We start from the raw sequence: 21359 nt of genomic DNA on the forward strand, positions 1-21359 counted from the left end.
TCTTCTTCTCTTGTGTTTAAATGACTGTGGTTACTGCCTTTATAATAGAAGCTTAAGCTAAAAAGCTTACAGCACCTAGTATTCCCAGGCAGTCTCCCATCCAAGTACTAACTAGGCCCAACTCTTCTTCGCTTCCGAGATCAGACGAGATCGGGCTTTCAAGGAGTGGTATGGCCGTAAGCGATCACTGCTGGCTGTAGAAGACTATTTCTATATACTCTTCTAAGAGTAATACTTGTTTTAGAGCTGCCTGTAAACGGTAGACCACCTGACACCTCAAATAAAAATGATTGGCTTTCCAGTTCGTTTTTTTTTTAAGTTTCTTCTTCTCTTGTGTTTAAATGACTGTGGTTACTGCCTTTATAATAGAAGCTTAAGCTAAAAAGCTTACAGCACCTAGTATTCCCAGGCAGTCTCCCATCCAAGTACTAACTAGGCCCAACTCTTCTTCGCTTCCGAGATCAGACGAGATCGGGCTTTCAAGGAGTGGTATGGCCGTAAGCGATCACTGCTGGCTGTAGAAGACTATTTCTACATACTCTTCTAAGAGTAATACTTGTTTTAGAGCTGCCTGTAAACGGTAGACCACCTGACACCTCAAATAAAAATGATTGGCTTTCCAGATCGTTTTTTTTTTAAGTTTCTTCTTCTCTTGTGTTTAAATGACTGTGGTTACTGCCTTTATAATAGAAGCTTAAGCTAAAAAGCTTACAGCACCTAGTATTCCCAGGCAGTCTCCCATCCAAGTACTAACTAGGCCCAACTCTTCTTCGCTTCCGAGATCAGACGAGATCGGGCTTTCAAGGAGTGGTATGGCCGTAAGCGATCACTGCTGGCTGTAGAAGACTATTTCTATATACTCTTCTAAGAGTAATACTTGTTTTAGAGCTGCCTGTAAACGGTAGACCACCTGACACCTCAAATAAAAATGATTGGCTTTCCAGATCGTTTTTTTTTTAAGTTTCTTCTTCTCTTGTGTTTAAATGACTGTGGTTACTGCCTTTATAATAGAAGCTTAAGCTAAAAAGCTTACAGCACCTAGTATTCCCAGGCAGTCTCCCATCCAAGTACTAACTAGGCCCAACTCTTCTTCGCTTCCGAGATCAGACGAGATCGGGCTTTCAAGGAGTGGTATGGCCGTAAGCGATCACTGCTGGCTGTAGAAGACTATTTCTATATACTCTTCTAAGAGTAATACTTGTTTTAGAGCTGCCTGTAAACGGTAGACCACCTGACACCTCAAATAAAAATGATTGGCTTTCCAGTTCGTTTTTTTTTTTAAGTTTCTTCTTCTCTTGTGTTTAAATGACTGTGGTTACTGCCTTTATAATAGAAGCTTAAGCTAAAAAGCTTACAGCACCTAGTATTCCCAGGCAGTCTCCCATCCAAGTACTAACTAGGCCCAACTCTTCTTCGCTTCCGAGATCAGACGAGATCGGGCTTTCAAGGAGTGGTATGGCCGTAAGCGATCACTGCGGGCTGTAGAAGACTATTTCTAAATACTCTTCTAAGAGTAATACTTGTTTTAGAGCTGCCTGTAAACGGTAGACCACCTGACACCTCAAATAAAAATGATTGGCTTTCCAGTTCGTTTTTTTTTTTAAGTTTCTTCTTCTCTTGTGTTTAAATGACTGTGGTTACTGCCTTTATAATAGAAGCTTAAGCTAAAAAGCTTACAGCACCTAGTATTCCCAGGCAGTCTCCCATCCAAGTACTAACTAGGCCCAACTCTTCTTCGCTTCCGAGATCAGACGAGATCGGGCTTTCAAGGAGTGGTATGGCCGTAAGCGATCACTGCGGGCTGTAGAAGACTATTTCTAAATACTCTTCTAAGAGTAATACTTGTTTTAGAGCTGCCTGTAAACGGTAGACCACCTGACACCTCAAATAAAAATGATTGGCTTTCCAGTTCGTTTTTTTTGTTGTTGTTTTTTTTTTCTTAAGTTTTCTTCTTCTCTTGTGTTTAAATGACTGTGGTTACTGCCTTTATAATAGAAGCTTAAGCTAAAAAGCTTACAGCACCTAGTATTCCCAGGCAGTCTCCCATCCAAGTACTAACTAGGCCCAACTCTTCTTCGCTTCCGAGATCAGACGAGATCGGGCTTTCAAGGAGTGGTATGGCCGTAAGCGATCACTGCTGGCTGTAGAAGACTATTTCTATATACTCTTCTAAGAGTAATACTTGTTTTAGAGCTGCCTGTAAACGGTAGACCACCTGACACCTCAAATAAAAATGATTGGCTTTCCAGTTCGTTTTTTTTTTAAGTTTCTTCTTCTCTTGTGTTTAAATGACTGTGGTTACTGCCTTTATAATAGAAGCTTAAGCTAAAAAGCTTACAGCACCTAGTATTCCCAGGCAGTCTCCCATCCAAGTACTAACTAGGCCCAACTCTTCTTCGCTTCCGAGATCAGACGAGATCGGGCTTTCAAGGAGTGGTATGGCCGTAAGCGATCACTGCTGGCTGTAGAAGACTATTTCTACATACTCTTCTAAGAGTAATACTTGTTTTAGAGCTGCCTGTAAACGGTAGACCACCTGACACCTCAAATAAAAATGATTGGCTTTCCAGATCGTTTTTTTTTTAAGTTTCTTCTTCTCTTGTGTTTAAATGACTGTGGTTACTGCCTTTATAATAGAAGCTTAAGCTAAAAAGCTTACAGCACCTAGTATTCCCAGGCAGTCTCCCATCCAAGTACTAACTAGGCCCAACTCTTCTTCGCTTCCGAGATCAGACGAGATCGGGCTTTCAAGGAGTGGTATGGCCGTAAGCGATCACTGCTGGCTGTAGAAGACTATTTCTATATACTCTTCTAAGAGTAATACTTGTTTTAGAGCTGCCTGTAAACGGTAGACCACCTGACACCTCAAATAAAAATGATTGGCTTTCCAGATCGTTTTTTTTTTAAGTTTCTTCTTCTCTTGTGTTTAAATGACTGTGGTTACTGCCTTTATAATAGAAGCTTAAGCTAAAAAGCTTACAGCACCTAGTATTCCCAGGCAGTCTCCCATCCAAGTACTAACTAGGCCCAACTCTTCTTCGCTTCCGAGATCAGACGAGATCGGGCTTTCAAGGAGTGGTATGGCCGTAAGCGATCACTGCTGGCTGTAGAAGACTATTTCTATATACTCTTCTAAGAGTAATACTTGTTTTAGAGCTGCCTGTAAACGGTAGACCACCTGACACCTCAAATAAAAATGATTGGCTTTCCAGTTCGTTTTTTTTTTTAAGTTTCTTCTTCTCTTGTGTTTAAATGACTGTGGTTACTGCCTTTATAATAGAAGCTTAAGCTAAAAAGCTTACAGCACCTAGTATTCCCAGGCAGTCTCCCATCCAAGTACTAACTAGGCCCAACTCTTCTTCGCTTCCGAGATCAGACGAGATCGGGCTTTCAAGGAGTGGTATGGCCGTAAGCGATCACTGCGGGCTGTAGAAGACTATTTCTAAATACTCTTCTAAGAGTAATACTTGTTTTAGAGCTGCCTGTAAACGGTAGACCACCTGACACCTCAAATAAAAATGATTGGCTTTCCAGTTCGTTTTTTTTTTTAAGTTTCTTCTTCTCTTGTGTTTAAATGACTGTGGTTACTGCCTTTATAATAGAAGCTTAAGCTAAAAAGCTTACAGCACCTAGTATTCCCAGGCAGTCTCCCATCCAAGTACTAACTAGGCCCAACTCTTCTTCGCTTCCGAGATCAGACGAGATCGGGCTTTCAAGGAGTGGTATGGCCGTAAGCGATCACTGCGGGCTGTAGAAGACTATTTCTAAATACTCTTCTAAGAGTAATACTTGTTTTAGAGCTGCCTGTAAACGGTAGACCACCTGACACCTCAAATAAAAATGATTGGCTTTCCAGTTCGTTTTTTTTTTTAAGTTTCTTCTTCTCTTGTGTTTAAATGACTGTGGTTACTGCCTTTATAATAGAAGCTTAAGCTAAAAAGCTTACAGCACCTAGTATTCCCAGGCAGTCTCCCATCCAAGTACTAACTAGGCCCAACTCTTCTTCGCTTCCGAGATCAGACGAGATCGGGCTTTCAAGGAGTGGTATGGCCGTAAGCGATCACTGCGGGCTGTAGAAGACTATTTCTAAATACTCTTCTAAGAGTAATACTTGTTTTAGAGCTGCCTGTAAACGGTAGACCACCTGACACCTCAAATAAAAATGATTGGCTTTCCAGTTCGTTTTTTTTTGTTGTTGTTTTTTTTTTCTTAAGTTTTCTTCTTCTCTTGTGTTTAAATGACTGTGGTTACTGCCTTTATAATAGAAGCTTAAGCTAAAAAGCTTACAGCACCTAGTATTCCCAGGCAGTCTCCCATCCAAGTACTAACTAGGCCCAACTCTTCTTCGCTTCCGAGATCAGACGAGATCGGGCTTTCAAGGAGTGGTATGGCCGTAAGCGATCACTGCTGGCTGTAGAAGACTATTTCTATATACTCTTCTAAGAGTAATACTTGTTTTAGAGCTGCCTGTAAACGGTAGACCACCTGACACCTCAAATAAAAATGATTGGCTTTCCAGTTCGTTTTTTTTTTGTTGTTGTTTTTTTTTTCTCTAGTGTTTCCTTCTTCTCTTGTGTTTAAATGACTGTGGTAACTGCCTTTATAATAGAAGCTTAAGCTAAAAAGCTTACAGCACCTAGTATTCCCAGGCAGTCTCCCATCCAAGTACTAACTAGGCCCAACTCTTCTTCGCTTCCGAGATCAGACGAGATCGGGCTTTCAAGGAGTGGTATGGCCGTAAGCGATCACTGCTGGCTGTAGAAGACTATTTCTATATACTCTTCTAAGAGTAATACTTGTTTTAGAGCTGCCTGTAAACGGTAGACCACCTGACACCTCAAATAAAAATGATTGGCTTTCCAGTTCGTTTTTTTTTTAAGTTTCTTCTTCTCTTGTGTTTAAATGACTGTGGTTACTGCCTTTATAATAGAAGCTTAAGCTAAAAAGCTTACAGCACCTAGTATTCCCAGGCAGTCTCCCATCCAAGTACTAACTAGGCCCAACTCTTCTTCGCTTCCGAGATCAGACGAGATCGGGCTTTCAAGGAGTGGTATGGCCGTAAGCGATCACTGCGGGCTGTAGAAGACTATTTCTAAATACTCTTCTAAGAGTAATACTTGTTTTAGAGCTGCCTGTAAACGGTAGACCACCTGACACCTCAAATGAAAATGATTGGCTTTCCAGTTCGTTTTTTTTTCTTAAGTTTTCTTCTTCTCTTGTGTTTAAATGACTGTGGTTACTGCCTTTATAATAGAAGCTTAAGCTAAAAAGCTTACAGCACCTAGTATTCCCAGGCAGTCTCCCATCCAAGTACTAACTAGGCCCAACTCTTCTTCGCTTCCGAGATCAGACGAGATCGGGCTTTCAAGGAGTGGTATGGCCGTAAGCGATCACTGCTGGCTGTAGAAGACTATTTCTATATACTCTTCTAAGAGTAATACTTGTTTTAGAGCTGCCTGTAAACGGTAGACCACCTGACACCTCAAATAAAAATGATTGGCTTTCCAGATCGTTTTTTTTTTAAGTTTCTTCTTCTCTTGTGTTTAAATGACTGTGGTTACTGCCTTTATAATAGAAGCTTAAGCTAAAAAGCTTACAGCACCTAGTATTCCCAGGCAGTCTCCCATCCAAGTACTAACTAGGCCCAACTCTTCTTCGCTTCCGAGATCAGACGAGATCGGGCTTTCAAGGAGTGGTATGGCCGTAAGCGATCACTGCTGGCTGTAGAAGACTATTTCTATATACTCTTCTAAGAGTAATACTTGTTTTAGAGCTGCCTGTAAACGGTAGACCACCTGACACCTCAAATAAAAATGATTGGCTTTCCAGATCGTTTTTTTTTTAAGTTTCTTCTTCTCTTGTGTTTAAATGACTGTGGTTACTGCCTTTATAATAGAAGCTTAAGCTAAAAAGCTTACAGCACCTAGTATTCCCAGGCAGTCTCCCATCCAAGTACTAACTAGGCCCAACTCTTCTTCGCTTCCGAGATCAGACGAGATCGGGCTTTCAAGGAGTGGTATGGCCGTAAGCGATCACTGCTGGCTGTAGAAGACTATTTCTATATACTCTTCTAAGAGTAATACTTGTTTTAGAGCTGCCTGTAAACGGTAGACCACCTGACACCTCAAATAAAAATGATTGGCTTTCCAGTTCGTTTTTTTTTTTAAGTTTCTTCTTCTCTTGTGTTTAAATGACTGTGGTTACTGCCTTTATAATAGAAGCTTAAGCTAAAAAGCTTACAGCACCTAGTATTCCCAGGCAGTCTCCCATCCAAGTACTAACTAGGCCCAACTCTTCTTCGCTTCCGAGATCAGACGAGATCGGGCTTTCAAGGAGTGGTATGGCCGTAAGCGATCACTGCGGCCTGTAGAAGACTATTTCTAAATACTCTTCTAAGAGTAATACTTGTTTTAGAGCTGCCTGTAAACGGTAGACCACCTGACACCTCAAATAAAAATGATTGGCTTTCCAGTTCGTTTTTTTTTTTAAGTTTCTTCTTCTCTTGTGTTTAAATGACTGTGGTTACTGCCTTTATAATAGAAGCTTAAGCTAAAAAGCTTACAGCACCTAGTATTCCCAGGCAGTCTCCCATCCAAGTACTAACTAGGCCCAACTCTTCTTCGCTTCCGAGATCAGACGAGATCGGGCTTTCAAGGAGTGGTATGGCCGTAAGCGATCACTGCGGGCTGTAGAAGACTATTTCTAAATACTCTTCTAAGAGTAATACTTGTTTTAGAGCTGCCTGTAAACGGTAGACCACCTGACACCTCAAATAAAAATGATTGGCTTTCCAGTTCGTTTTTTTTTTTAAGTTTCTTCTTCTCTTGTGTTTAAATGACTGTGGTTACTGCCTTTATAATAGAAGCTTAAGCTAAAAAGCTTACAGCACCTAGTATTCCCAGGCAGTCTCCCATCCAAGTACTAACTAGGCCCAACTCTTCTTCGCTTCCGAGATCAGACGAGATCGGGCTTTCAAGGAGTGGTATGGCCGTAAGCGATTACTGCGGGCTGTAGAAGACTATTTCTAAATACTCTTCTAAGAGTAATACTTGTTTTAGAGCTGCCTGTAAACGGTAGACCACCTGACACCTCAAATAAAAATGATTGGCTTTCCAGTTCGTTTTTTTTTTTAAGTTTCTTCTTCTCTTGTGTTTAAATGACTGTGGTTACTGCCTTTATAATAGAAGCTTAAGCTAAAAAGCTTACAGCACCTAGTATTCCCAGGCAGTCTCCCATCCAAGTACTAACTAGGCCCAACTCTTCTTCGCTTCCGAGATCAGACGAGATCGGGCTTTCAAGGAGTGGTATGGCCGTAAGCGATCACTGCGGGCTGTAGAAGACTATTTCTAAATACTCTTCTAAGAGTAATACTTGTTTTAGAGCTGCCTGTAAACGGTAGACCACCTGACACCTCAAATAAAAATGATTGGCTTTCCAGTTCGTTTTTTTTTGTTGTTGTTTTTTTTTTCTTAAGTTTTCTTCTTCTCTTGTGTTTAAATGACTGTGGTTACTGCCTTTATAATAGAAGCTTAAGCTAAAAAGCTTACAGCACCTAGTATTCCCAGGCAGTCTCCCATCCAAGTACTAACTAGGCCCAACTCTTCTTCGCTTCCGAGATCAGACGAGATCGGGCTTTCAAGGAGTGGTATGGCCGTAAGCGATCACTGCTGGCTGTAGAAGACTATTTCTATATACTCTTCTAAGAGTAATACTTGTTTTAGAGCTGCCTGTAAACGGTAGACCACCTGACACCTCAAATAAAAATGATTGGCTTTCCAGTTCGTTTTTTTTTTAAGTTTCTTCTTCTCTTGTGTTTAAATGACTGTGGTTACTGCCTTTATAATAGAAGCTTAAGCTAAAAAGCTTACAGCACCTAGTATTCCCAGGCAGTCTCCGATCCAAGTACTAACTAGGCCAAACTCTTCTTCGCTTCCGAGATCAGACGAGATCGGGCTTTCAAGGAGTGGTATGGCCGTAAGCGATCACTGCGGGCTGTAGAAGACTATTTCTAAATACTCTTCTAAGAGTAATACTTGTTTTAGAGCTGCCTGTAAACGGTAGACCACCTGACACCTCAAATAAAAATGATTGGCTTTCCAGTTCGTTTTTTTTTTTAAGTTTCTTCTTCTCTTGTGTTTAAATGACTGTGGTTACTGCCTTTATAATAGAAGCTTAAGCTAAAAAGCTTACAGCACCTAGTATTCCCAGGCAGTCTCCCATCCAAGTACTAACTAGGCCCAACTCTTCTTCGCTTCCGAGATCAGACGAGATCGGGCTTTCAAGGAGTGGTATGGCCGTAAGCGATCACTGCGGGCTGTAGAAGACTATTTCTAAATACTCTTCTAAGAGTAATACTTGTTTTAGAGCTGCCTGTAAACGGTAGACCACCTGACACCTCAAATAAAAATGATTGGCTTTCCAGTTCGTTTTTTTTTTTAAGTTTCTTCTTCTCTTGTGTTTAAATGACTGTGGTTACTGCCTTTATAATAGAAGCTTAAGCTAAAAAGCTTACAGCACCTAGTATTCCCAGGCAGTCTCCCATCCAAGTACTAACTAGGCCCAACTCTTCTTCGCTTCCGAGATCAGACGAGATCGGGCTTTCAAGGAGTGGTATGGCCGTAAGCGATCACTGCGGGCTGTAGAAGACTATTTCTAAATACTCTTCTAAGAGTAATACTTGTTTTAGAGCTGCCTGTAAACGGTAGACCACCTGACACCTCAAATAAAAATGATTGGCTTTCCAGTTCGTTTTTTTTTGTTGTTGTTTTTTTTTTCTTAAGTTTTCTTCTTCTCTTGTGTTTAAATGACTGTGGTTACTGCCTTTATAATAGAAGCTTAAGCTAAAAAGCTTACAGCACCTAGTATTCCCAGGCAGTCTCCCATCCAAGTACTAACTAGGCCCAACTCTTCTTCGCTTCCGAGATCAGACGAGATCGGGCTTTCAAGGAGTGGTATGGCCGTAAGCGATCACTGCTGGCTGTAGAAGACTATTTCTATATACTCTTCTAAGAGTAATACTTGTTTTAGAGCTGCCTGTAAACGGTAGACCACCTGACACCTCAAATAAAAATGGTTGGCTTTCCAGTTCGTTTTTTTTTGTTGTTGTTTTTTTTTTCTCTAGTGTTTCCTTCTTCTCTTGTGTTTAAATGACTGTGGTAACTGCCTTTATAATAGAAGCTTAAGCTAAAAAGCTTACAGCACCTAGTATTCCCAGGCAGTCTCCCATCCAAGTACTAACTAGGCCCAACTCTTCTTCGCTTCCGAGATCAGACGAGATCGGGCTTTCAAGGAGTGGTATGGCCGTAAGCGATCACTGCTGGCTGTAGAAGACTATTTCTATATACTCTTCTAAGAGTAATACTTGTTTTAGAGCTGCCTGTAAACGGTAGACCACCTGACACCTCAAATAAAAATGATTGGCTTTCCAGTTCGTTTTTTTTTTAAGTTTCTTCTTCTCTTGTGTTTAAATGACTGTGGTTACTGCCTTTATAATAGAAGCTTAAGCTAAAAAGCTTACAGCACCTAGTATTCCCAGGCAGTCTCCCATCCAAGTACTAACTAGGCCCAACTCTTCTTCGCTTCCGAGATCAGACGAGATCGGGCTTTCAAGGAGTGGTATGGCCGTAAGCGATCACTGCGGGCTGTAGAAGACTATTTCTAAATACTCTTCTAAGAGTAATACTTGTTTTAGAGCTGCCTGTAAACGGTAGACCACCTGACACCTCAAATGAAAATGATTGGCTTTCCAGTTCGTTTTTTTTTCTTAAGTTTTCTTCTTCTCTTGTGTTTAAATGACTGTGGTTACTGCCTTTATAATAGAAGCTTAAGCTAAAAAGCTTACAGCACCTAGTATTCCCAGGCAGTCTCCCATCCAAGTACTAACTAGGCCCAACTCTTCTTCGCTTCCGAGATCAGACGAGATCGGGCTTTCAAGGAGTGGTATGGCCGTAAGCGATCATTGCGGGCTGTAGAAGACTATTTCTAAATACTCTTCTAAGAGTAATACTTGTTTTAGAGCTGCCTGTAAACGGTAGACCACCTGACACCTCAAATAAAAATGATTGGCTTTCCAGTTCGTTTTTTTTTGTTGTTGTTTTTTTTTTCTTAAGTTTTCTTCTTCTCTTGTGTTTAAATGACTGTGGTTACTGCCTTTATAATAGAAGCTTAAGCTAAAAAGCTTACAGCACCTAGTATTCCCAGGCAGTCTCCCATCCAAGTACTAACTAGGCCCAACTCTTCTTCGCTTCCGAGATCAGACGAGATCGGGCTTTCAAGGAGTGGTATGGCCGTAAGCGATCACTGCTGGCTGTAGAAGACTATTTCTATATACTCTTCTAAGAGTAATACTTGTTTTAGAGCTGCCTGTAAACGGTAGACCACCTGACACCTCAAATAAAAATGATTGGCTTTCCAGTTCGTTTTTTTTTTAAGTTTCTTCTTCTCTTGTGTTTAAATGACTGTGGTTACTGCCTTTATAATAGAAGCTTAAGCTAAAAAGCTTACAGCACCTAGTATTCCCAGGCAGTCTCCCATCCAAGTACTAACTAGGCCCAACTCTTCTTCGCTTCCGAGATCAGACGAGATCGGGCTTTCAAGGAGTGGTATGGCCGTAAGCGATCACTGCGGGCTGTAGAAGACTATTTCTAAATACTCTTCTAAGAGTAATACTTGTTTTAGAGCTGCCTGTAAACGGTAGACCACCTGACACCTCAAATGAAAATGATTGGCTTTCCAGTTCGTTTTTTTTTCTTAAGTTTTCTTCTTCTCTTGTGTTTAAATGACTGTGGTTACTGCCTTTATAATAGAAGCTTAAGCTAAAAAGCTTACAGCACCTAGTATTCCCAGGCAGTCTCCCATCCAAGTACTAACTAGGCCCAACTCTTCTTCGCTTCCGAGATCAGACGAGATCGGGCTTTCAAGGAGTGGTATGGCCGTAAGCGATCACTGCGGGCTGTAGAAGACTATTTCTAAATACTCTTCTAAGAGTAATACTTGTTTTAGAGCTGCCTGTAAACGGTAGACCACCTGACACCTCAAATAAAAATGATTGGCTTTCCAGTTCGTTTTTTTTTTTAAGTTTCTTCTTCTCTTGTGTTTAAATGACTGTGGTTACTGCCTTTATAATAGAAGCTTAAGCTAAAAAGCTTACAGCACCTAGTATTCCCAGGCAGTCTCCCATCCAAGTACTAACTAGGCCCAACTCTTCTTCGCTTCCGAGATCAGACGAGATCGGGCTTTCAAGGAGTGGTATGGCCGTAAGCGATCACTGCGGGCTGTAGAAGACTATTTCTAAATACTCTTCTAAGAGTAATACTTGTTTTAGAGCTGCCTGTAAACGGTAGACCACCTGACACCTCAAATAAAAATGATTGGCTTTCCAGTTCGTTTTTTTTTTTAAGTTTCTTCTTCTCTTGTGTTTAAATGACTGTGGTTACTGCCTTTATAATAGAAGCTTAAGCTAAAAAGCTTACAGCACCTAGTATTCCCAGGCAGTCTCCCATCCAAGTACTAACTAGGCCCAACTCTTCTTCGCTTCCGAGATCAGACGAGATCGGGCTTTCAAGGAGTGGTATGGCCGTAAGCGATCACTGCGGGCTGTAGAAGACTATTTCTAAATACTCTTCTAAGAGTAATACTTGTTTTAGAGCTGCCTGTAAACGGTAGACCACCTGACACCTCAAATAAAAATGATTGGCTTTCCAGTTCGTTTTTTTTTGTTGTTGTTTTTTTTTTCTTAAGTTTTCTTCTTCTCTTGTGTTTAAATGACTGTGGTTACTGCCTTTATAATAGAAGCTTAAGCTAAAAAGCTTACAGCACCTAGTATTCCCAGGCAGTCTCCCATCCAAGTACTAACTAGGCCCAACTCTTCTTCGCTTCCGAGATCAGACGAGATCGGGCTTTCAAGGAGTGGTATGGCCGTAAGCGATCACTGCTGGCTGTAGAAGACTATTTCTATATACTCTTCTAAGAGTAATACTTGTTTTAGAGCTGCCTGTAAACGGTAGACCACCTGACACCTCAAATAAAAATGGTTGGCTTTCCAGTTCGTTTTTTTTTGTTGTTGTTTTTTTTTTCTCTAGTGTTTCCTTCTTCTCTTGTGTTTAAATGACTGTGGTAACTGCCTTTATAATAGAAGCTTAAGCTAAAAAGCTTACAGCACCTAGTATTCCCAGGCAGTCTCCCATCCAAGTACTAACTAGGCCCAACTCTTCTTCGCTTCCGAGATCAGACGAGATCGGGCTTTCAAGGAGTGGTATGGCCGTAAGCGATCACTGCTGGCTGTAGAAGACTATTTCTATATACTCTTCTAAGAGTAATACTTGTTTTAGAGCTGCCTGTAAACGGTAGACCACCTGACACCTCAAATAAAAATGATTGGCTTTCCAGTTCGTTTTTTTTTTAAGTTTCTTCTTCTCTTGTGTTTAAATGACTGTGGTTACTGCCTTTATAATAGAAGCTTAAGCTAAAAAGCTTACAGCACCTAGTATTCCCAGGCAGTCTCCCATCCAAGTACTAACTAGGCCCAACTCTTCTTCGCTTCCGAGATCAGACGAGATCGGGCTTTCAAGGAGTGGTATGGCCGTAAGCGATCACTGCGGGCTGTAGAAGACTATTTCTAAATACTCTTCTAAGAGTAATACTTGTTTTAGAGCTGCCTGTAAACGGTAGACCACCTGACACCTCAAATGAAAATGATTGGCTTTCCAGTTCGTTTTTTTTTCTTAAGTTTTCTTCTTCTCTTGTGTTTAAATGACTGTGGTTACTGCCTTTATAATAGAAGCTTAAGCTAAAAAGCTTACAGCACCTAGTATTCCCAGGCAGTCTCCCATCCAAGTACTAACTAGGCCCAACTCTTCTTCGCTTCCGAGATCAGACGAGATCGGGCTTTCAAGGAGTGGTATGGCCGTAAGCGATCATTGCGGGCTGTAGAAGACTATTTCTAAATACTCTTCTAAGAGTAATACTTGTTTTAGAGCTGCCTGTAAACGGTAGACCACCTGACACCTCAAATAAAAATGATTGGCTTTCCAGTTCGTTTTTTTTTGTTGTTGTTTTTTTTTTCTTAAGTTTTCTTCTTCTCTTGTGTTTAAATGACTGTGGTTACTGCCTTTATAATAGAAGCTTAAGCTAAAAAGCTTACAGCACCTAGTATTCCCAGGCAGTCTCCCATCCAAGTACTAACTAGGCCCAACTCTTCTTCGCTTCCGAGATCAGACGAGATCGGGCTTTCAAGGAGTGGTATGGCCGTAAGCGATCACTGCTGGCTGTAGAAGACTATTTCTATATACTCTTCTAAGAGTAATACTTGTTTTAGAGCTGCCTGTAAACGGTAGACCACCTGACACCTCAAATAAAAATGATTGGCTTTCCAGTTCGTTTTTTTTTTAAGTTTCTTCTTCTCTTGTGTTTAAATGACTGTGGTTACTGCCTTTATAATAGAAGCTTAAGCTAAAAAGCTTACAGCACCTAGTATTCCCAGGCAGTCTCCCATCCAAGTACTAACTAGGCCCAACTCTTCTTCGCTTCCGAGATCAGACGAGATCGGGCTTTCAAGGAGTGGTATGGCCGTAAGCGATCACTGCGGGCTGTAGAAGACTATTTCTAAATACTCTTCTAAGAGTAATACTTGTTTTAGAGCTGCCTGTAAACGGTAGACCACCTGACACCTCAAATGAAAATGATTGGCTTTCCAGTTCGTTTTTTTTTCTTAAGTTTTCTTCTTCTCTTGTGTTTAAATGACTGTGGTTACTGCCTTTATAATAGAAGCTTAAGCTAAAAAGCTTACAGCACCTAGTATTCCCAGGCAGTCTCCCATCCAAGTACTAACTAGGCCCAACTCTTCTTCGCTTCCGAGATCAGACGAGATCGGGCTTTCAAGGAGTGGTATGGCCGTAAGCGATCATTGCGGGCTGTAGAAGACTATTTCTAAATACTCTTCTAAGAGTAATACTTGTTTTAGAGCTGCCTGTAAACGGTAGACCACCTGACACCTCAAATAAAAATGATTGGCTTTCCAGTTCGTTTTTTTTTGTTGTTGTTTTTTTTTTCTTAAGTTTTCTTCTTCTCTTGTGTTTAAATGACTGTGGTTACTGCCTTTATAATAGAAGCTTAAGCTAAAAAGCTTACAGCACCTAGTATTCCCAGGCAGTCTCCCATCCAAGTACTAACTAGGCCCAACTCTTCTTCGCTTCCGAGATCAGACGAGATCGGGCTTTCAAGGAGTGGTATGGCCGTAAGCGATCACTGCTGGCTGTAGAAGACTATTTCTATATACTCTTCTAAGAGTAATACTTGTTTTAGAGCTGCCTGTAAACGGTAGACCACCTGACACCTCAAATAAAAATGATTGGCTTTCCAGTTCGTTTTTTTTTGTTGTTGTTTTTTTTTTCTTAAGTTTTCTTCTTCTCTTGTGTTTAAATGACTGTGGTTACTGCCTTTATAATAGAAGCTTAAGCTAAAAAGCTTACAGCACCTAGTATTCCCAGGCAGTCTCCCATCCAAGTACTAACTAGGCCCAACTCTTCTTCGCTTCCGAGATCAGACGAGATCGGGCTTTCAAGGAGTGGTATGGCCGTAAGCGATCACTGCTGGCTGTAGAAGACTATTTCTATATACTCTTCTAAGAGTAATACTTGTTTTAGAGCTGCCTGTAAACGGTAGACCACCTGACACCTCAAATAAAAATGATTGGCTTTCCAGTTCGTTTTTTTTTGTTGTTGTTTTTTTTTTTTCTTAAGTTTTCTTCTTCTCTTGTGTTTAAATGACTGTGGTTACTGCCTTTATAATAGAAGCTTAAGCTAAAAAGCTTACAGCACCTAGTATTCCCAGGCAGTCTCCCATCCAAGTACTAACTAGGCCCAACTCTTCTTCGCTTCCGAGATCAGACGAGATCGGGCTTTCAAGGAGTGGTATGGCCGTAAGCGATCACTGCTGGCTGTAGAAGACTATTTCTATATACTCTTCTAAGAGTAATACTTGTTTTAGAGCTGCCTGTAAACGGTAGACCACCTGACACCTCAAATAAAAATGATTGGCTTTCCAGTTCGTTTTTTTTTTAAGTTTCTTCTTCTCTTGTGTTTAAATGACTGTGGTTACTGCCTTTATAATAGAAGCTTAAGCTAAAAAGCTTACAGCACCTAGTATTCCCAGGCAGTCTCCCATCCAAGTACTAACTAGGCCCAACTCTTCTTCGCTTCCGAGATCAGACGAGATCGGGCTTTCAAGGAGTGGTATGGCCGTAAGCGATCACTGCGGGCTGTAGAAGACTATTTCTAAATACTCTTCTAAGAGTAATACTTGTTTTAGAGCTGCCTGTAAACGGTAGACCACCTGACACCTCAAATAAAAATGATTGGCTTTCCAGTTCGTTTTTTTTTTGTTGTTGTTTTTTTTTTCTTAAGTTTTCTTCTTCTCTTGTGTTTAAATGACTGTGGTTACTGCCTTTATAATAGAAGCTTAAGCTAAAAAGCTTACAGCACCTAGTATTCCCAGGCAGTCTCCCATCCAAGTACTAACTAGGCCCAACTCTTCTTCGCTTCCGAGATCAGACGAGATCGGGCTTTCAAGGAGTGGTATGGCCGTAAGCGATCACTGCTGGCTGTAGAAGACTATTTCTATATACTCTTCTAAGAGTAATACTTGTTTTAGAGCTGCCTGTAAACGGTAGACCACCTGACACCTCAAATAAAAATGATTGGCTTTCCAGTTCGTTTTTTTTTGTTGTTGTTTTTTTTTTCTCTAGTGTTTCCTTCTTCTCTTGTGTTTAAATGACTGTGGTAACTGCCTTTATAATAGAAGCTTAAGCTAAAAAGCTTACAGCACCTAGTATTCCCAGGCAGTCTCCCATCCAAGTACTAACTAGGCCCAACTCTTCTTCGCTTCCGAGATCAGACGAGATCGGGCTTTCAAGGAGTGGTATGGCCGTAAGCGATCACTGCTGGCTGTAGAAGACTATTTCTATATACTCTTCTAAGAGTAATACTTGTTTTAGAGCTGCCTGTAAATGGTAGACCACCTGACACCTCAAATAAAAATGATTGGCTTTCCAGTTCGTTTTTTTTTTAAGTTTCTTCTTCTCTTGTGTTTAAATGACTGTGGTTACTGCCTTTATAATAGAAGCTTAAGCTAAAAAGCTTACAGCACCTAGTATTCCCAGGCAGTCTCCCATCCAAGTACTAACTAGGCCCAACTCTTCTTCGCTTCCGAGATCAGACGAGATCGGGCTTTCAAGGAGTGGTATGGCCGTAAGCGATCACTGCGGGCTGTAGAAGACTATTTCTAAATACTCTTCTAAGAGTAATACTTGTTTTAGAGCTGCCTGTAAACGGTAGACCACCTGACACCTCAAATGAAAATGATTGGCTTTCCAGTTCGTTTTTTTTTCTTAAGTTTTCTTCTTCTCTTGTGTTTAAATGACTGTGGTTACTGCCTTTATAATAGAAGCTTAAGCTAAAAAGCTTACAGCACCTAGTATTCCCAGGCAGTCTCCCATCCAAGTACTAACTAGGCCCAACTCTTCTTCGCTTCCGAGATCAGACGAGATCGGGCTTTCAAGGAGTGGTATGGCCGTAAGCGATCACTGCGGGCTGTAGAAGACTATTTCTAAATACTCTTCTAAGAGTAATACTTGTTTTAGAGCTGCCTGTAAACGGTAGACCACCTGACACCTCAAATAAAAATGATTGGCTTTCCAGTTCGTTTTTTTTTGTTGTTGTTTTTTTTTTCTCTAGTGTTTCCTTCTTCTCTTGTGTTTAAATGACTGTGGTAACTGCCTTTATAATAGAAGCTTAAGCTAAAAAGCTTACAGCACCTAGTATTCCCAGGCAGTCTCCCATCCAAGTACTAACTAGGCCCAACTCTTCTTCGCTTCCGAGATCAGACGAGATCGGGCTTTCAAGGAGTGGTATGGCCGTAAGCGATCACTGCTGGCTGTAGAAGACTATTTCTATATACTCTTCTAAGAGTAATACTTGTTTTAGAGCTGCCTGTAAATGGTAGACCACCTGACACCTCAAATAAAAATGATTGGCTTTCCAGTTCGTTTTTTTTTTAAGTTTCTTCTTCTCTTGTGTTTAAATGACTGTGGTTACTGCCTTTATAATAGAAGCTTAAGCTAAAAAGCTTACAGCACCTAGTATTCCCAGGCAGTCTCCCATCCAAGTACTAACTAGGCCCAACTCTTCTTCGCTTCCGAGATCAGACGAGATCGGGCTTTCAAGGAGTGGTATGGCCGTAAGCGATCACTGCGGGCTGTAGAAGACTATTTCTAAATACTCTTCTAAGAGTAATACTTGTTTTAGAGCTGCCTGTAAACGGTAGACCACCTGACACCTCAAATGAAAATGATTGGCTTTCCAGTTCGTTTTTTTTTCTTAAGTTTTCTTCTTCTCTTGTGTTTAAATGACTGTGGTTACTGCCTTTATAATAGAAGCTTAAGCTAAAAAGCTTACAGCACCTAGTATTCCCAGGCAGTCTCCCATCCAAGTACTAACTAGGCCCAACTCTTCTTCGCTTCCGAGATCAGACGAGATCGGGCTTTCAAGGAGTGGTATGGCCGTAAGCGATCACTGCGGGCTGTAGAAGACTATTTCTAAATACTCTTCTAAGAGTAATACTTGTTTTAGAGCTGCCTGTAAACGGTAGACCACCTGACACCTCAAATAAAAATGATTGGCTTTCCAGTTCGTTTTTTTTTTAAGTTTCTTCTTCTCTTGTGTTTAAATGACTGTGGTTACTGCCTTTATAATAGAAGCTTAAGCTAAAAAGCTTACAGCACCTAGTATTCCCAGGCAGTCTCCCATCCAAGTACTAACTAGGCCCAACTCTTCTTCGCTTCCGAGATCAGACGAGATCGGGCTTTCAAGGAGTGGTATGGCCGTAAGCGATCACTGCGGGCTGTAGAAGACTATTTCTAAATACTCTTCTAAGAGTAATACTTGTTTTAGAGCTGCCTGTAAACGGTAGACCACCTGACACCTCAAATGAAAATGATTGGCTTTCCAGTTCGTTTTTTTTTCTTAAGTTTTCTTCTTCTCTTGTGTTTAAATGACTGTGGTTACTGCCTTTATAATAGAAGCTTAAGCTAAAAAGCTTACAGCACCTAGTATTCCCAGGCAGTCTCCCATCCAAGTACTAACTAGGCCCAACTCTTCTTCGCTTCCGAGATCAGACGAGATCGGGCTTTCAAGGAGTGGTATGGCCGTAAGCGATCACTGCGGGCTGTAGAAGACTATTTCTAAATACTCTTCTAAGAGTAATACTTGTTTTAGAGCTGCCTGTAAACGGTAGACCACCTGACACCTCAAATAAAAATGATTGGCTTTCCAGTTCGTTTTTTTTTGTTGTTGTTTTTTTTTTCTCTAGTGTTTCCTTCTTCTCTTGTGTTTAAATGACTGTGGTAACTGCCTTTATAATAGAAGCTTAAGCTAAAAAGCTTACAGCACCTAGTATTCCCAGGCAGTCTCCCATCCAAGTACTAACTAGGCCCAACTCTTCTTCGCTTCCGAGATCAGACGAGATCGGGCTTTCAAGGAGTGGTATGGCCGTAAGCGATCACTGCTGGCTGTAGAAGACTATTTCTATATACTCTTCTAAGAGTAATACTTGTTTTAGAGCTGCCTGTAAATGGTAGACCACCTGACACCTCAAATAAAAATGATTGGCTTTCCAGTTCGTTTTTTTTTTAAGTTTCTTCTTCTCTTGTGTTTAAATGACTGTGGTTACTGCCTTTATAATAGAAGCTTAAGCTAAAAAGCTTACAGCACCTAGTATTCCCAGGCAGTCTCCCATCCAAGTACTAACTAGGCCCAACTCTTCTTCGCTTCCGAGATCAGACGAGATCGGGCTTTCAAGGAGTGGTATGGCCGTAAGCGATCACTGCGGGCTGTAGAAGACTATTTCTAAATACTCTTCTAAGAGTAATACTTGTTTTAGAGCTGCCTGTAAACGGTAGACCACCTGACACCTCAAATGAAAATGATTGGCTTTCCAGTTCGTTTTTTTTTCTTAAGTTTTCTTCTTCTCTTGTGTTTAAATGACTGTGGTTACTGCCTTTATAATAGAAGCTTAAGCTAAAAAGCTTACAGCACCTAGTATTCCCAGGCAGTCTCCCATCCAAGTACTAACTAGGCCCAACTCTTCTTCGCTTCCGAGATCAGACGAGATCGGGCTTTCAAGGAGTGGTATGGCCGTAAGCGATCACTGCGGGCTGTAGAAGACTATTTCTAAATACTCTTCTAAGAGTAATACTTGTTTTAGAGCTGCCTGTAAACGGTAGACCACCTGACACCTCAAATAAAAATGATTGGCTTTCCAGTTCGTTTTTTTTTGTTGTTGTTTTTTTTTCTTAAGTTTTCTTCTTCTCTTGTGTTTAAATGACTGTGGTTACTGCCTTTATAATAGAAGCTTAAGCTAAAAAGCTTACAGCACCTAGTATTCCCAGGCAGTCTCCCATCCAAGTACTAACTAGGCCCAACTCTTCTTCGCTTCCGAGATCAGACGAGATCGGGCTTTCAAGGAGTGGTATGGCCGTAAGCGATCACTGCTGGCTGTAGAAGACTATTTCTATATACTCTTCTAAGAGTAATACTTGTTTTAGAGCTGCCTGTAAACGGTAGACCACCTGACACCTCAAATAAAAATGATTGGCTTTCCAGTTCGTTTTTTTTTGTTGTTGTTTTTTTTTTCTTAAGTTTTCTTCTTCTCTTGTGTTTAAATGACTGTGGTTACTGCCTTTATAATAGAAGCTTAAGCTAAAAAGCTTACAGCACCTAGTATTCCCAGGCAGTCTCCCATCCAAGTACTAACTAGGCCCAACTCTTCTTCGCTTCCGAGATCAGACGAGATCGGGCTTTCAAGGAGTGGTATGGCCGTAAGCGATCACTGCTGGCTGTAGAAGACTATTTCTATATACTCTTCTAAGAGTAATACTTGTTTTAGAGCTGCCTGTAAACGGTAGACCACCTGACACCTCAAATAAAAATGATTGGCTTTCCAGTTCGTTTTTTTTTGTTGTTGTTTTTTTTTTTCTTAAGTTTTCTTCTTCTCTTGTGTTTAAATGACTGTGGTTACTGCCTTTATAATAGAAGCTTAAGCTAAAAAGCTTACAGCACCTAGTATTCCCAGGCAGTCTCCCATCCAAGTACTAACTAGGCCCAACTCTTCTTCGCTTCCGAGATCAGACGAGATCGGGCTTTCAAGGAGTGGTATGGCCGTAAGCGATCACTGCTGGCTGTAGAAGACTATTTCTATATACTCTTCTAAGAGTAATACTTGTTTTAGAGCTGCCTGTAAACGGTAGACCACCTGACACCTCAAATAAAAATGATTGGCTTTCCAATTCGTTTTTTTTTTAAGTTTCTTCTTCTCTTGTGTTTAAATGACTGTGGTTACTGCCTTTATAATAGAAGCTTAAGCTAAAAAGCTTACAGCACCTAGTATTCCCAGGCAGTCTCCCATCCAAGTACTAACTAGGCCCAACTCTTCTTCGCTTCCGAGATCAGACGAGATCGGGCTTTCAAGGAGTGGTATGGCCGTAAGCGATCACTGCGGGCTGTAGAAGACTATTTCTAAATACTCTTCTAAGAGTAATACTTGTTTTAGAGCTGCCTGTAAACGGTAGACCACCTGACACCTCAAATAAAAATGATTGGCTTTCCAGTTCGTTTTTTTTTGTTGTTGTTTTTTTTTTCTTAAGTTTTCTTCTTCTCTTGTGTTTAAATGACTGTGGTTACTGCCTTTATAATAGAAGCTTAAGCTAAAAAGCTTACAGCACCTAGTATTCCCAGGCAGTCTCCCATCCAAGTACTAACTAGGCCCAACTCTTCTTCGCTTCCGAGATCAGACGAGATCGGGCTTTCAAGGAGTGGTATGGCCGTAAGCGATCACTGCTGGCTGTAGAAGACTATTTCTATATACTCTTCTAAGAGTAATACTTGTTTTAGAGCTGCCTGTAAACGGTAGACCACCTGACACCTCAAATAAAAATGATTGGCTTTCCAGTTCGTTTTTTTTTTAAGTTTCTTCTTCTCTTGTGTTTAAATGACTGTGGTTACTGCCTTTATAATAGAAGCTTAAGCTAAAAAGCTTACAGCACCTAGTATTCCCAGGCAGTCTCCCATCCAAGTACTAACTAGGCCCAACTCTTCTTCGCTTCCGAGATCAGACGAGATCGGGCTTTCAAGGAGTGGTATGGCCGTAAGCGATCACTGCGGGCTGTAGAAGACTATTTCTATATACTCTTCTAAGAGTAATACTTGTTTTAGAGCTGCCTGTAAACGGTAGACCACCTGACACCTCAAATGAAAATGATTGGCTTTCCAGTTCGTTTTTTTTTCTTAAGTTTTCTTCTTCTCTTGTGT

General features: G+C 40.9%; 64 non-coding genes and 1 pseudogene across 64 annotated transcripts; all 65 read right to left on the minus strand.

Moving 5' to 3' along the window:
* Positions 1–63: 63 nt before the first annotated feature.
* Positions 64–182, minus strand: LOC136683490 (5S ribosomal RNA). Its single transcript, XR_010799060.1, has one exon. It is a non-coding gene; the product is annotated as a 5S ribosomal RNA (ribosomal RNA).
* Positions 183–384: 202 nt separating this feature from the next.
* On the minus strand, positions 385–503 carry LOC136683491 (5S ribosomal RNA). Its single transcript, XR_010799061.1, has one exon. It is a non-coding gene; the product is annotated as a 5S ribosomal RNA (ribosomal RNA).
* Positions 504–705: 202 nt separating this feature from the next.
* On the minus strand, positions 706–824 carry LOC136683492 (5S ribosomal RNA). The gene has a single exon (XR_010799062.1). It is a non-coding gene; the product is annotated as a 5S ribosomal RNA (ribosomal RNA).
* A 202-nt stretch (positions 825–1026) lies between these two features.
* LOC136683493 (5S ribosomal RNA) lies at positions 1027–1145 on the minus strand. Its single transcript, XR_010799063.1, has one exon. It is a non-coding gene; the product is annotated as a 5S ribosomal RNA (ribosomal RNA).
* A 203-nt stretch (positions 1146–1348) lies between these two features.
* LOC136683495 (5S ribosomal RNA) lies at positions 1349–1467 on the minus strand. The gene has a single exon (XR_010799065.1). It is a non-coding gene; the product is annotated as a 5S ribosomal RNA (ribosomal RNA).
* A 203-nt stretch (positions 1468–1670) lies between these two features.
* On the minus strand, positions 1671–1789 carry LOC136683496 (5S ribosomal RNA). Its single transcript, XR_010799066.1, has one exon. It is a non-coding gene; the product is annotated as a 5S ribosomal RNA (ribosomal RNA).
* A 221-nt stretch (positions 1790–2010) lies between these two features.
* Positions 2011–2129, minus strand: LOC136683497 (5S ribosomal RNA). The gene has a single exon (XR_010799067.1). It is a non-coding gene; the product is annotated as a 5S ribosomal RNA (ribosomal RNA).
* Positions 2130–2331: 202 nt separating this feature from the next.
* Positions 2332–2450, minus strand: LOC136683499 (5S ribosomal RNA). Its single transcript, XR_010799068.1, has one exon. It is a non-coding gene; the product is annotated as a 5S ribosomal RNA (ribosomal RNA).
* Positions 2451–2652: 202 nt separating this feature from the next.
* On the minus strand, positions 2653–2771 carry LOC136683500 (5S ribosomal RNA). Its single transcript, XR_010799069.1, has one exon. It is a non-coding gene; the product is annotated as a 5S ribosomal RNA (ribosomal RNA).
* Positions 2772–2973: 202 nt separating this feature from the next.
* On the minus strand, positions 2974–3092 carry LOC136683502 (5S ribosomal RNA). Its single transcript, XR_010799071.1, has one exon. It is a non-coding gene; the product is annotated as a 5S ribosomal RNA (ribosomal RNA).
* A 203-nt stretch (positions 3093–3295) lies between these two features.
* LOC136683503 (5S ribosomal RNA) lies at positions 3296–3414 on the minus strand. Its single transcript, XR_010799072.1, has one exon. It is a non-coding gene; the product is annotated as a 5S ribosomal RNA (ribosomal RNA).
* A 203-nt stretch (positions 3415–3617) lies between these two features.
* On the minus strand, positions 3618–3736 carry LOC136683504 (5S ribosomal RNA). Its single transcript, XR_010799073.1, has one exon. It is a non-coding gene; the product is annotated as a 5S ribosomal RNA (ribosomal RNA).
* A 203-nt stretch (positions 3737–3939) lies between these two features.
* On the minus strand, positions 3940–4058 carry LOC136683505 (5S ribosomal RNA). Its single transcript, XR_010799074.1, has one exon. It is a non-coding gene; the product is annotated as a 5S ribosomal RNA (ribosomal RNA).
* Positions 4059–4280: 222 nt separating this feature from the next.
* LOC136683506 (5S ribosomal RNA) lies at positions 4281–4399 on the minus strand. The gene has a single exon (XR_010799075.1). It is a non-coding gene; the product is annotated as a 5S ribosomal RNA (ribosomal RNA).
* Positions 4400–4624: 225 nt separating this feature from the next.
* Positions 4625–4743, minus strand: LOC136683508 (5S ribosomal RNA). The gene has a single exon (XR_010799077.1). It is a non-coding gene; the product is annotated as a 5S ribosomal RNA (ribosomal RNA).
* A 202-nt stretch (positions 4744–4945) lies between these two features.
* Positions 4946–5064, minus strand: LOC136683509 (5S ribosomal RNA). Its single transcript, XR_010799078.1, has one exon. It is a non-coding gene; the product is annotated as a 5S ribosomal RNA (ribosomal RNA).
* Positions 5065–5269: 205 nt separating this feature from the next.
* LOC136683510 (5S ribosomal RNA) lies at positions 5270–5388 on the minus strand. The gene has a single exon (XR_010799079.1). It is a non-coding gene; the product is annotated as a 5S ribosomal RNA (ribosomal RNA).
* Positions 5389–5590: 202 nt separating this feature from the next.
* On the minus strand, positions 5591–5709 carry LOC136683511 (5S ribosomal RNA). The gene has a single exon (XR_010799080.1). It is a non-coding gene; the product is annotated as a 5S ribosomal RNA (ribosomal RNA).
* A 202-nt stretch (positions 5710–5911) lies between these two features.
* LOC136683512 (5S ribosomal RNA) lies at positions 5912–6030 on the minus strand. The gene has a single exon (XR_010799081.1). It is a non-coding gene; the product is annotated as a 5S ribosomal RNA (ribosomal RNA).
* Positions 6031–6233: 203 nt separating this feature from the next.
* On the minus strand, positions 6234–6352 carry LOC136683513 (5S ribosomal RNA). Its single transcript, XR_010799082.1, has one exon. It is a non-coding gene; the product is annotated as a 5S ribosomal RNA (ribosomal RNA).
* Positions 6353–6555: 203 nt separating this feature from the next.
* On the minus strand, positions 6556–6674 carry LOC136683515 (5S ribosomal RNA). The gene has a single exon (XR_010799083.1). It is a non-coding gene; the product is annotated as a 5S ribosomal RNA (ribosomal RNA).
* Positions 6675–6877: 203 nt separating this feature from the next.
* On the minus strand, positions 6878–6996 carry LOC136683516 (5S ribosomal RNA). Its single transcript, XR_010799084.1, has one exon. It is a non-coding gene; the product is annotated as a 5S ribosomal RNA (ribosomal RNA).
* Positions 6997–7199: 203 nt separating this feature from the next.
* Positions 7200–7318, minus strand: LOC136683517 (5S ribosomal RNA). The gene has a single exon (XR_010799085.1). It is a non-coding gene; the product is annotated as a 5S ribosomal RNA (ribosomal RNA).
* Positions 7319–7540: 222 nt separating this feature from the next.
* LOC136683518 (5S ribosomal RNA) lies at positions 7541–7659 on the minus strand. The gene has a single exon (XR_010799086.1). It is a non-coding gene; the product is annotated as a 5S ribosomal RNA (ribosomal RNA).
* A 202-nt stretch (positions 7660–7861) lies between these two features.
* On the minus strand, positions 7862–7980 carry LOC136683165 (5S ribosomal RNA; annotated as a pseudogene).
* Positions 7981–8183: 203 nt separating this feature from the next.
* Positions 8184–8302, minus strand: LOC136683520 (5S ribosomal RNA). Its single transcript, XR_010799088.1, has one exon. It is a non-coding gene; the product is annotated as a 5S ribosomal RNA (ribosomal RNA).
* Positions 8303–8505: 203 nt separating this feature from the next.
* On the minus strand, positions 8506–8624 carry LOC136683521 (5S ribosomal RNA). The gene has a single exon (XR_010799089.1). It is a non-coding gene; the product is annotated as a 5S ribosomal RNA (ribosomal RNA).
* A 222-nt stretch (positions 8625–8846) lies between these two features.
* LOC136683522 (5S ribosomal RNA) lies at positions 8847–8965 on the minus strand. Its single transcript, XR_010799090.1, has one exon. It is a non-coding gene; the product is annotated as a 5S ribosomal RNA (ribosomal RNA).
* A 224-nt stretch (positions 8966–9189) lies between these two features.
* LOC136683523 (5S ribosomal RNA) lies at positions 9190–9308 on the minus strand. The gene has a single exon (XR_010799091.1). It is a non-coding gene; the product is annotated as a 5S ribosomal RNA (ribosomal RNA).
* Positions 9309–9510: 202 nt separating this feature from the next.
* Positions 9511–9629, minus strand: LOC136683524 (5S ribosomal RNA). Its single transcript, XR_010799092.1, has one exon. It is a non-coding gene; the product is annotated as a 5S ribosomal RNA (ribosomal RNA).
* Positions 9630–9834: 205 nt separating this feature from the next.
* Positions 9835–9953, minus strand: LOC136683525 (5S ribosomal RNA). The gene has a single exon (XR_010799093.1). It is a non-coding gene; the product is annotated as a 5S ribosomal RNA (ribosomal RNA).
* Positions 9954–10175: 222 nt separating this feature from the next.
* On the minus strand, positions 10176–10294 carry LOC136683526 (5S ribosomal RNA). Its single transcript, XR_010799094.1, has one exon. It is a non-coding gene; the product is annotated as a 5S ribosomal RNA (ribosomal RNA).
* Positions 10295–10496: 202 nt separating this feature from the next.
* Positions 10497–10615, minus strand: LOC136683527 (5S ribosomal RNA). The gene has a single exon (XR_010799095.1). It is a non-coding gene; the product is annotated as a 5S ribosomal RNA (ribosomal RNA).
* Positions 10616–10820: 205 nt separating this feature from the next.
* On the minus strand, positions 10821–10939 carry LOC136683528 (5S ribosomal RNA). Its single transcript, XR_010799096.1, has one exon. It is a non-coding gene; the product is annotated as a 5S ribosomal RNA (ribosomal RNA).
* Positions 10940–11142: 203 nt separating this feature from the next.
* LOC136683529 (5S ribosomal RNA) lies at positions 11143–11261 on the minus strand. Its single transcript, XR_010799097.1, has one exon. It is a non-coding gene; the product is annotated as a 5S ribosomal RNA (ribosomal RNA).
* Positions 11262–11464: 203 nt separating this feature from the next.
* LOC136683532 (5S ribosomal RNA) lies at positions 11465–11583 on the minus strand. The gene has a single exon (XR_010799099.1). It is a non-coding gene; the product is annotated as a 5S ribosomal RNA (ribosomal RNA).
* A 222-nt stretch (positions 11584–11805) lies between these two features.
* Positions 11806–11924, minus strand: LOC136683533 (5S ribosomal RNA). The gene has a single exon (XR_010799100.1). It is a non-coding gene; the product is annotated as a 5S ribosomal RNA (ribosomal RNA).
* Positions 11925–12148: 224 nt separating this feature from the next.
* Positions 12149–12267, minus strand: LOC136683534 (5S ribosomal RNA). Its single transcript, XR_010799101.1, has one exon. It is a non-coding gene; the product is annotated as a 5S ribosomal RNA (ribosomal RNA).
* A 202-nt stretch (positions 12268–12469) lies between these two features.
* Positions 12470–12588, minus strand: LOC136683535 (5S ribosomal RNA). Its single transcript, XR_010799102.1, has one exon. It is a non-coding gene; the product is annotated as a 5S ribosomal RNA (ribosomal RNA).
* A 205-nt stretch (positions 12589–12793) lies between these two features.
* On the minus strand, positions 12794–12912 carry LOC136683536 (5S ribosomal RNA). The gene has a single exon (XR_010799103.1). It is a non-coding gene; the product is annotated as a 5S ribosomal RNA (ribosomal RNA).
* A 222-nt stretch (positions 12913–13134) lies between these two features.
* On the minus strand, positions 13135–13253 carry LOC136683537 (5S ribosomal RNA). Its single transcript, XR_010799104.1, has one exon. It is a non-coding gene; the product is annotated as a 5S ribosomal RNA (ribosomal RNA).
* A 202-nt stretch (positions 13254–13455) lies between these two features.
* LOC136683538 (5S ribosomal RNA) lies at positions 13456–13574 on the minus strand. Its single transcript, XR_010799105.1, has one exon. It is a non-coding gene; the product is annotated as a 5S ribosomal RNA (ribosomal RNA).
* A 205-nt stretch (positions 13575–13779) lies between these two features.
* On the minus strand, positions 13780–13898 carry LOC136683539 (5S ribosomal RNA). The gene has a single exon (XR_010799106.1). It is a non-coding gene; the product is annotated as a 5S ribosomal RNA (ribosomal RNA).
* Positions 13899–14120: 222 nt separating this feature from the next.
* LOC136683540 (5S ribosomal RNA) lies at positions 14121–14239 on the minus strand. The gene has a single exon (XR_010799107.1). It is a non-coding gene; the product is annotated as a 5S ribosomal RNA (ribosomal RNA).
* Positions 14240–14461: 222 nt separating this feature from the next.
* On the minus strand, positions 14462–14580 carry LOC136683541 (5S ribosomal RNA). The gene has a single exon (XR_010799108.1). It is a non-coding gene; the product is annotated as a 5S ribosomal RNA (ribosomal RNA).
* Positions 14581–14804: 224 nt separating this feature from the next.
* LOC136683543 (5S ribosomal RNA) lies at positions 14805–14923 on the minus strand. The gene has a single exon (XR_010799110.1). It is a non-coding gene; the product is annotated as a 5S ribosomal RNA (ribosomal RNA).
* A 202-nt stretch (positions 14924–15125) lies between these two features.
* Positions 15126–15244, minus strand: LOC136683544 (5S ribosomal RNA). The gene has a single exon (XR_010799111.1). It is a non-coding gene; the product is annotated as a 5S ribosomal RNA (ribosomal RNA).
* Positions 15245–15467: 223 nt separating this feature from the next.
* Positions 15468–15586, minus strand: LOC136683545 (5S ribosomal RNA). Its single transcript, XR_010799112.1, has one exon. It is a non-coding gene; the product is annotated as a 5S ribosomal RNA (ribosomal RNA).
* A 224-nt stretch (positions 15587–15810) lies between these two features.
* On the minus strand, positions 15811–15929 carry LOC136683546 (5S ribosomal RNA). Its single transcript, XR_010799113.1, has one exon. It is a non-coding gene; the product is annotated as a 5S ribosomal RNA (ribosomal RNA).
* Positions 15930–16131: 202 nt separating this feature from the next.
* LOC136683547 (5S ribosomal RNA) lies at positions 16132–16250 on the minus strand. Its single transcript, XR_010799114.1, has one exon. It is a non-coding gene; the product is annotated as a 5S ribosomal RNA (ribosomal RNA).
* A 205-nt stretch (positions 16251–16455) lies between these two features.
* LOC136683548 (5S ribosomal RNA) lies at positions 16456–16574 on the minus strand. Its single transcript, XR_010799115.1, has one exon. It is a non-coding gene; the product is annotated as a 5S ribosomal RNA (ribosomal RNA).
* A 224-nt stretch (positions 16575–16798) lies between these two features.
* On the minus strand, positions 16799–16917 carry LOC136683549 (5S ribosomal RNA). The gene has a single exon (XR_010799116.1). It is a non-coding gene; the product is annotated as a 5S ribosomal RNA (ribosomal RNA).
* A 202-nt stretch (positions 16918–17119) lies between these two features.
* On the minus strand, positions 17120–17238 carry LOC136683550 (5S ribosomal RNA). Its single transcript, XR_010799117.1, has one exon. It is a non-coding gene; the product is annotated as a 5S ribosomal RNA (ribosomal RNA).
* Positions 17239–17443: 205 nt separating this feature from the next.
* LOC136683551 (5S ribosomal RNA) lies at positions 17444–17562 on the minus strand. Its single transcript, XR_010799118.1, has one exon. It is a non-coding gene; the product is annotated as a 5S ribosomal RNA (ribosomal RNA).
* A 202-nt stretch (positions 17563–17764) lies between these two features.
* Positions 17765–17883, minus strand: LOC136683552 (5S ribosomal RNA). The gene has a single exon (XR_010799119.1). It is a non-coding gene; the product is annotated as a 5S ribosomal RNA (ribosomal RNA).
* Positions 17884–18088: 205 nt separating this feature from the next.
* On the minus strand, positions 18089–18207 carry LOC136683554 (5S ribosomal RNA). The gene has a single exon (XR_010799121.1). It is a non-coding gene; the product is annotated as a 5S ribosomal RNA (ribosomal RNA).
* Positions 18208–18431: 224 nt separating this feature from the next.
* On the minus strand, positions 18432–18550 carry LOC136683555 (5S ribosomal RNA). The gene has a single exon (XR_010799122.1). It is a non-coding gene; the product is annotated as a 5S ribosomal RNA (ribosomal RNA).
* Positions 18551–18752: 202 nt separating this feature from the next.
* On the minus strand, positions 18753–18871 carry LOC136683557 (5S ribosomal RNA). Its single transcript, XR_010799123.1, has one exon. It is a non-coding gene; the product is annotated as a 5S ribosomal RNA (ribosomal RNA).
* Positions 18872–19076: 205 nt separating this feature from the next.
* LOC136683558 (5S ribosomal RNA) lies at positions 19077–19195 on the minus strand. The gene has a single exon (XR_010799124.1). It is a non-coding gene; the product is annotated as a 5S ribosomal RNA (ribosomal RNA).
* Positions 19196–19416: 221 nt separating this feature from the next.
* Positions 19417–19535, minus strand: LOC136683559 (5S ribosomal RNA). The gene has a single exon (XR_010799125.1). It is a non-coding gene; the product is annotated as a 5S ribosomal RNA (ribosomal RNA).
* Positions 19536–19757: 222 nt separating this feature from the next.
* Positions 19758–19876, minus strand: LOC136683560 (5S ribosomal RNA). Its single transcript, XR_010799126.1, has one exon. It is a non-coding gene; the product is annotated as a 5S ribosomal RNA (ribosomal RNA).
* Positions 19877–20099: 223 nt separating this feature from the next.
* On the minus strand, positions 20100–20218 carry LOC136683561 (5S ribosomal RNA). Its single transcript, XR_010799127.1, has one exon. It is a non-coding gene; the product is annotated as a 5S ribosomal RNA (ribosomal RNA).
* A 202-nt stretch (positions 20219–20420) lies between these two features.
* Positions 20421–20539, minus strand: LOC136683562 (5S ribosomal RNA). The gene has a single exon (XR_010799128.1). It is a non-coding gene; the product is annotated as a 5S ribosomal RNA (ribosomal RNA).
* Positions 20540–20761: 222 nt separating this feature from the next.
* Positions 20762–20880, minus strand: LOC136683563 (5S ribosomal RNA). The gene has a single exon (XR_010799129.1). It is a non-coding gene; the product is annotated as a 5S ribosomal RNA (ribosomal RNA).
* Positions 20881–21082: 202 nt separating this feature from the next.
* LOC136683564 (5S ribosomal RNA) lies at positions 21083–21201 on the minus strand. Its single transcript, XR_010799130.1, has one exon. It is a non-coding gene; the product is annotated as a 5S ribosomal RNA (ribosomal RNA).
* Positions 21202–21359: the final 158 nt, after the last annotated feature.

The sequence above is a fragment of the Hoplias malabaricus genome, unplaced genomic scaffold (genome assembly GCF_029633855.1).
Source record: "Hoplias malabaricus isolate fHopMal1 unplaced genomic scaffold, fHopMal1.hap1 scaffold_69, whole genome shotgun sequence".
Classification (NCBI taxonomy): domain Eukaryota; kingdom Metazoa; phylum Chordata; class Actinopteri; order Characiformes; family Erythrinidae; genus Hoplias; species Hoplias malabaricus.